The sequence below is a fragment of the Eptesicus fuscus genome, chromosome 4 (genome assembly GCF_027574615.1).
Source record: "Eptesicus fuscus isolate TK198812 chromosome 4, DD_ASM_mEF_20220401, whole genome shotgun sequence".
NCBI lineage: Eukaryota > Metazoa > Chordata > Mammalia > Chiroptera > Vespertilionidae > Eptesicus > Eptesicus fuscus.
Genome location: NC_072476.1, coordinates 12,955,513 through 12,963,402, shown reverse-complemented (window position 1 = coordinate 12,963,402; position 7,890 = coordinate 12,955,513). Strand labels below are relative to the sequence as shown.

The 7,890-nt window shown below is 41.1% G+C and overlaps 1 long non-coding RNA gene across 2 annotated transcripts; it reads left to right on the top strand.

Moving 5' to 3' along the window:
* The first annotated feature begins 17 nt into the window (after positions 1-17).
* LOC114231584 (uncharacterized) lies at positions 18-7,228 on the top strand. Of its 2 annotated transcripts, none has more exons than XR_008555771.1 (3): positions 18-415; positions 551-630; positions 6,867-7,228. It is a non-coding gene; the product is annotated as an uncharacterized LOC114231584 (long non-coding RNA). The 2 variants fall into 2 exon arrangements; XR_008555772.1 differs by lacking the exon at positions 6,867-7,228 and adding an exon at positions 2,715-3,050.
* The last annotated feature ends 662 nt before the right edge of the window (positions 7,229-7,890 follow it).

Genomic DNA, 7,890 nt, shown 5'->3' with positions numbered 1-7,890 from the left:
CTGGCTCTGCCGCCGAGCTGAGTCAGCCGGCCTGCGCTGGGGCTCCAGGCTTCGCGGAAGGAACCTAACCCCTGTGGGGTTCAGCCCTGGTGCCCGGAAGAGTTAATGCTCCAGTCTCCAGGTTGTGGAGCCTAGAAGGACCCTGCGCGCTGCTTGGCGCGTGGGTGTCGCTGTCTCGCGGCCTGGCTCTGTGAGGCGGAGAGCGTCGGGGTGGTTCCTAAACCCCCTTCAGGAGGCCTGCGGCCGTTATCTGGAGCCCCGCCGGGTAGAGGTCGCCGCCCGCTGACCTCGCAGGGTCCTCGGCCTTCCTGGCCCAGCTGGCCGTACCCGAAGCCTTTTTGTTCCGTTCAGGATCAACGGACCTGAGGATACCCCGTTTTGGGCTGTGCACATCACAATTGTTTTTTCTTGTGAGGTATGTGGAATAGGTTACATTTCTAGTTCTCCATGACAGAGAAATTGAGAGCTAAGAAGTGACTTGCGAGGGTCACATAACTTACCATTGGCAGCTCCTAGACTGTAATCTAGTTTCCCTGTTGTCCTTTTTCAGGACAGCGTGCTTCCTGTAGAATGGGAACCTTCTTTTTATCTTGTATTTCCTGCAGTGCCTGGCCGAATTACCTGATTAAGGTGTGCATTCCACAAATATTTACTAAATCATATTCAAAGGAATCTGAGTATTTCGTTTTGGTTGTGTTCTAATTACTAGTGTTTTCGTAGTACTAGTCTATACCAGTCAAAGAATTATTTAAGTCTACCAGGTGTAGTCAGTCTTACAAAGTTCATAGAACAATGTCTTTAAATGAAGGAATCTGGCAGAAGTACTCAGACAATTTCATGAATATCAGTATCACAGGGTAGGAAAGGGGAGGACTTAGGTGAATGCTGCAGAAATTCCAAGGAAATGGATGTTGATTTTTGGTTGGGGAAAATTATAGAAGACCTTGAGGGATTTGCCAGCAGATGGGAGTGAGCAGAAGGTAAGGCACCGATTTTCAGCCAATGTGCTGCAAGAATTTTAAAATCTGCCAATACCTGACTATTTAGTCAGGGGCATCGACCTGACCTGTTTTCCCTTACATTGTCAAATAAAAAGATGACAACAGCCAACACAAGAGCCATCCAATGTGAATGAGTCAAAATTCATTCTCCAAGACAGAGAAATATTTTTTCAGATTAGCAAAAAAATAAATATAATACATTTTTTGGTGTGCTGTAGGATTTTAGTGATTAGTTAAGTGTGCTGTGAGATTAAAAAGGTTGAAAATTAGTGAGGTAACATAAAAGCATAGCCTTGAAAAGCCAGAGATTAGTGTGTGAAATTTTTAGTATTTTTACTAAATGTAACTGCTACATTTAGGGAAAGAAAGGAAATAAGTTCATGTAGATCTGTGTGCTTTTAATGGAAGTGAAGAGAAATGCTTTTAATAGAGCATATACCAGAGCATCATTTGAAGGTTTTTGAGGGAGCTTCTTTCTAGGGTGTTCATCTGGAGGTAAGTTTAAGGTGGAAATGAAAATAAGAGACCACTAACCAGGCCACTATGCTAATTTGCTTTTAGATAGAATAGTGTTACACTCCTCTGAGGCATAGATCTTGATCCTTGTTGAGTGAGAAAAAGATTAAACAGGTGATAACTATAGACATCTGCCTAAGTCACTTGCATGTTTCAAAACATTTCCATTTCCTTAGTATCTGCCAGGTTGGGACTTAGTTTCTTCAAAAGTCATTATTGTTTCCAGTCTCTCAGAACCAGTGGACAATGATGCTTTTAGCATTGAGATCCTCATCAGCTGTCCCAAAGCTGAACATATGATTGGAACTTACTGAATTGAATAAATGAAGTTCTTCTAGCAGTGCCTTTTTTTTTTTTTTTTTAAATTTTTTATTGAGGTATTATATGTGTACATATCTTACCATTACCCCCCCCACCCCACACCCACACATGCCCTCCCCCCCCAGAGTTTTACGTCCATTGTTTATGCTTATATTAGCAGTGCCTTTTGATGTCATTGGCAGACTTGATTCCTAGCATGAGTAGGGAGTTGGTTAGGGAAGTGGGAGAAGAGACCCTGAGAAAGAAAGAAGACAAAACAAGGCACAAAATGGTGAACAGTGAATAAGGGCCACTGATGATTACCGCTGGTTGAAATTTAAGGCCATAGTTATTTCTTGCTGTGGAGCCCATAAAAGTTCCGAGTCTTCCCTTTGATTTCACCTTCTCCTACCTGAGCGTGGTTTGAGAAAGTGATGAATGCACAGGTGGGAAGCAATGAAAGCAAATACATGGAGTTTATTTTGAGATACCACCCAACTGCCATAGCAGGCTGAGTATTTTTGCTGGGTAATTGGCTGGACTTAATAGTGCTACTGTTGGCGAAAATCTTTTTTTTTTTTAGTATTGCCTTAGTTATAGCTGCCTCTTTTACAAGGTGGCTTGTTCTTAGCCTGCAACTACCTCCACACCCTATTAACTATGATATTCTTTCATGGTCTTCTTAGTGCTCCATAAACCAGTTGGCACTTCTTGCAACCAATGTTAGAGGAAAACTAAAGGTTAGGCTCCTCTGGACTCCTAGATAAACGGTTTGTGAGAATTCTGTTAGTTGAGGAATGCCTGAAAGCCAGTCAGGCTCTTCCCTAAAGGAGTGGGAAAATAACGGAAATACCAATCATTTTTATCATTTCTCTGACACTTTTTTTTTCTTCATAGCACCTGGAATGGAAAAAAAGTGGTAGTTTTTGTTACTTCCCAGGAAGTTCTGTATCTGGAATGAGAACCATGAAATTAATCTAGAGTAGGACATTTCTAAGAAATAAATGGAATTGAGCAGCACCAAGAGGACCTGAATGGACTACTTGAGGGAGGTGAGCTACAGAAGACTTTGCCAGCAGAAGGATTTATGGGAATCAATTGATCAGAAATACCAGTAGAGAAACTTTTTTAAATTTTTCAACAGTGGAAAAATTGAGTCTTGGTTCAAATTAAACAAAATCTACACTGAAGAGAAACCAAATAAAGTCTCAAATATAAAATGTGTATTATTTAAAACCCTAATGTAAATTTAGGAAAAACAAAACAAAACATGGATCTTTAAAAAATTTTTAACTTTTTAATTATGGTGAAATATTTATAAAACTATTATACTCACCTCTAAGAATTGCCAGGATTCTGAAACTTGCTAATATCCCACATATGAAACAGTTTCATTGAAAAATAATACTTACGAATACACTAGATGTACACAAAGAAGATCTGAGAAGTGGAAAGGTGCCAGTAACAAATAAATTATTTACCTTCTTACAGATGACTTTGTTAAAGATCAGTCTAAGAATGTTATATTGAATGTAATCAAAGTTGGATTTTATTCATATGGACAGCAGAAACTACTAACTTTCTTTTTCACTTAAAGATATTTATAACCGTTACTGAATTCTAGCTCTCTAGACATCCCAATGTCAGGGTAAGCTTGGAATCTATCCAGGTGGATGGGCTGCTGCCCAGTGAACACTACATACAGAGCAATATGAACACCATTTTCTTTTCTGGCAGTGAGGTAAGATCAGGTACTTTTGGAAGAGGAGGAGCCTTACTGCATCTCTGCTACATAAGATTACTCTGTCCTTGCCTTTGAAGCTTCCACATTCCCATGTTCTCAAGCACCATTTAAAAAAAAAGGTTTGTTTTGTTTTTAAATATATTTTATTGATTTTTTACAGAGAGGAAGGGAGAGGGATAGAGAGTTAGAAACATTGATGAGAGAGAAACATCGATCAGCCGCCTCCTGCACACTCCCCACTGGGCATGTGCCTGCAACCAAGGTACCTGCCCTTGATCGGAATTGAACCTGGGACCCTTGAGTCTGCAGACCGACGCTCTATCCACTGAGCCAAACCGGTCAGGGCTAAAATAGAAGTTTTATTTATTAACTGATTTTTAATAAAAGAGGAAGGGAGAGAGAGAAACATCGATTTGTTGTCCCACTTACACACTTATTGGTTGATTCTTGTATATGCCCTGACGGGATGGAATCCACAACCTTGGCATATTGGGATGATGCTCTAACCAGCTCAGCTACCCGGCCAGCACCTCAAGCACTTTTTTGGTTGTTGTTAATCCTAATCTGAAGATATTTTTTCCATTGATTTTTAGAGAAAGTGGAAGGGAAGGGGGAAGGGGAAGAACAAGAGAGGAAGAAACATCCATGTGCGAGAGGCATGTCAATTGGTTTCATGCACCCTGACCACTGGGGATTGAACCTGCAACCCAGATATATGCCTTTGGCCAGGAATCAAACCCATGACCCTTCAGTGCGCAAGCTGATGCTCTAACCACTGAGCACACTAGCCAGAATGAGCACCACTTTTTATTGAGACTTACCTCACCTGGGTCTTTACTTGTGAGCACAATTTGTCTTCTCTCTTCCTTGTGTCTTTTTCTGTGTTGACTTACATAGTATGCAAGTATTCCTGTTACTCCTGACTAGTTCTGCTCTATCTGTCAAGGGAGCAGAGGAGCAGGGAGGTTCTGAAAACTGATCATCCATGTCTTGCCGGAGTGAAAGCAAGAGAGGACTTTAGCAGTGGCAGCTTTCTGAGTTCATAGTACCTTTACCTCTAGACTAACACTTCAATTATGAGCCCTTATCCCTTTAGCTCATTACCCTTCCATACAAATGCCTGTGCCTTCTAGGACATTAAGCTAGTTTTGGGTTTTTTGTTTTGTTTGAATTTTTTTTCCCCCCAATTCAGTAAGGTTTCTACCTTTTCTCCTGTTGGTTATTTAAAACCAAACTCAGTATGAATAAGAGAGGAAAATATACAGAATTGAATTTGGAGGATAAAAATGAAGATTCTACGCAGGATTAAAGCTGGACGATCTCTTAAAAGTATAAAGGATGAATTTGGAATCAGTAAATCAACTTTTTTTAAAATATTTTTTTTATTAATTTCAGAGAGAAAGAGGGAGAGAGATAGAAACATCAATGATGAGAGAGAATCATTGACTGGCTGCCTCTTGCACTCCCCGCACTGGGGATCAAGCGCACAACCCACGTATATGTCCTTGACCAGAATCAAACCCGGGACCTTTCAGTCGCCAGGCGGATGCTCTATTCACTGAGCCAAACCAGCCAGGGCAGTAAATCAACATTTTATGACATTAAAAAGAATAAGGAATTTATTTTGGACTTTGTACTGAAGCAGGGCATGCCATTAGTTGGGCTGAGAAGAGAAAGAAGCCAACAGGAACCAAATGTGGTGATGTGGACAATGCCGTCTACATATGGTATCAACAGAAACACTCAGCTAGTGTCCCTGTTAGAGGTGTGGAGCTTCAGACTGCTGCAGAGAGATTTGCACAGTGTTTTGGGCAAACAGACTTGAAAGCTAGTACTGGTTGGCTTTTTATCATTTATTTTTTTATTGTTGAAAGTATTACATATATCCCCCTTTCCTTCTCCCCCTCCACCCCCTCCAGTCCGCTCCTTACCCCCTCCCCCTCCCCCATTGGCTTTTTCGATTTTGAAATCAGCATGCAATTGGAAACCAAAAAATATGAGTGGAGCAAGTCCTAGGTTCAGTTTCAGAAACTTGAGCCATTTCAACAAAAATTGTCCATGCTTATCAAAGAGGAGAAATTGTGTCTAGCTCAACTATACAGTGGGGGTGAGACTGACCTCTTTTGGAAATCAATGCCAGAGAACACTCAGGCAAGTAGAAAAGATGGCTGCCTGCCTGGAAGGAAAATACACAGAAAACGGTTATCTGCTCTCTTATGTGCAAATGCAGATGGAACTCATAAATTAAAGTCTCATTATTGGGAAATCAAAGCTGCCCAAAAGTGTGAAAGAGGACACAAGTACGTTACCTGTTATATATAAACCTAGTAAAGATGTTTGGTTCACCAGAGAATTATTTTCAGAATGGTTCTTTCAAAATTTTGTTCCCGAGGTCAAGCATTTTCAACTTAACTTTAAGATTCCATGAAGAGGATGTTGGGGCCTGTTACTTCTGGACAATTCCCCAGTTCACCCTTCTGCTGAACCACTAACTAGTGAGGATGGTTAAGTAAAATGCATGTTCTTTCCCCACAACACTTCAACCTTGATTCAACTAATGAAGCAAGGTATTATCTTAAGTTGCAAACAACCTTATAGGTGGAAGCAACTTGAAGAGAGTCTAGTAATTTTTGAAGAAAGTGATGATGAGCAAGATAAAGGAGAGAAAGGAATTTCCAAGATTAAAATCTACAATATAGAAAGTGCAGTTTTTAATTGGGCAAAGAATTGGGATGAAGTAGAACAAATAACCATAGCAAATGCGTGGGAAAATCTTTACAGAAAGGAACCTGAATATGACCTTCAAGGATTAGAAGATGGGGATTATAAAGTCTCAAAAAATGTGGGAAGTTGGAAACAAAGCTAGGTTGTGATAGGGTGTGGGTATGATGATGAAAAGGGTAGTCCCCCAAAATAAAAAAATCGGATGACAAAGGAATTTGTTAAAAAAGGAAGAGGAGCTCAAGAGCATAGTGCTGAATTTAAGTCGTCTATTGTAAGAAAGAATTTGGACTACTTCTTGACTTTGTTGATGCCGCATGTCATAGTAAAATATAGAAATGTTTAAATGCTTAAAGAATGTGAGAAAAGTTAAAAATGTTTGAATTAACTTTCCTTAAAACTTAAAGTCTGATATTAAAGATACATTTCCCACTGCCCTGAAGCGTGTGTACCCGAGATAAGGACTTGAACTGACGCAAAGTGACTTGTGTCAAGATAAACCCTTGCCTGAGTGACGTACTTTCCTTAGCCCCCTTGCCGTGTTTAAGATGAACATAATGTGCATTGATGTAAATAATTGATAGCCACCTGAGCTGCTGCGGGTACGAACAAGCCTTAAATATGGACCCCTGCCAGCCAACGATGCTCGTCTTGTCGAGACATTACAAAGGCCCGTCCCTTTGTTGGTCTGACATGCGAAGCCGCTCCATGCTCCTCTTCCTGCCAGATGACAGAAGAACGGCCAGTAATCCCCAATGGAGACGGGACCGAGCTCTTGGGAGAAGAACGCCGGCCCCTGCACCCGGACCAGCCCAGCCCAGCTGCCCCACCACAGAGAACAACACCACGGGGATCCCTAACTAAGCTAGTACCTGCAGCTCAGGAATTTGTGTGAGTAATAAAAAGCTGTGTGATTTGCAACTGCATATGCTTCATGTGGTGTGATTCCTCCGGCAGTTAATTTAATTAATTTGCGTACGCTTAAAATTTAAATTAAAGCCTTTGGTCTTTTTGGTCCTAAGCCTGCCACTCTGGTCCTGCTTGCATAAGAGCAATCTCTTCGCTAGCAACTACTTGAATGTCCCACACCTGCACAGTTAAAGTTTATCTCAAGGGACGCCTTAAACAAACACCCCAGATCCTTTCCCGGGATCTCCTTGGGACACCGCACCTGAGTTTCAAAGGTTCCATTTCACACTGAAAGAGATGCAACAAGAAATAATCAAGGTACATCTACACAATGGAATACTATGCTGCTATAAAAAAGAAGGAACTTTTACCATTTGCAACAGCATGGATGGAACTGGAGAGCATTATGCTAAACGAAATAAGCCAGTCAGAGAAAGATAAATATCACATGATCTCACTCATATGTGGGATATAATGATAAACATAATTTGATAAACAAGAATAGATCCAGAGCCCTAACCGGTTTGGCTCAGTGGATAGAGCATCGGCCTGTGGACTGAAAGGTCCCAGGTTCGATTCCGGTCAAGGGCATGTACCTTGGCTGCGGGCACATCCCCAGTAGGAGGTGTGCAGGAGGCAGCTGATCGATGTTTCTAACTCTATCCCACTCCCTTCCTCTCTGTAAAAAATCAATAAAAT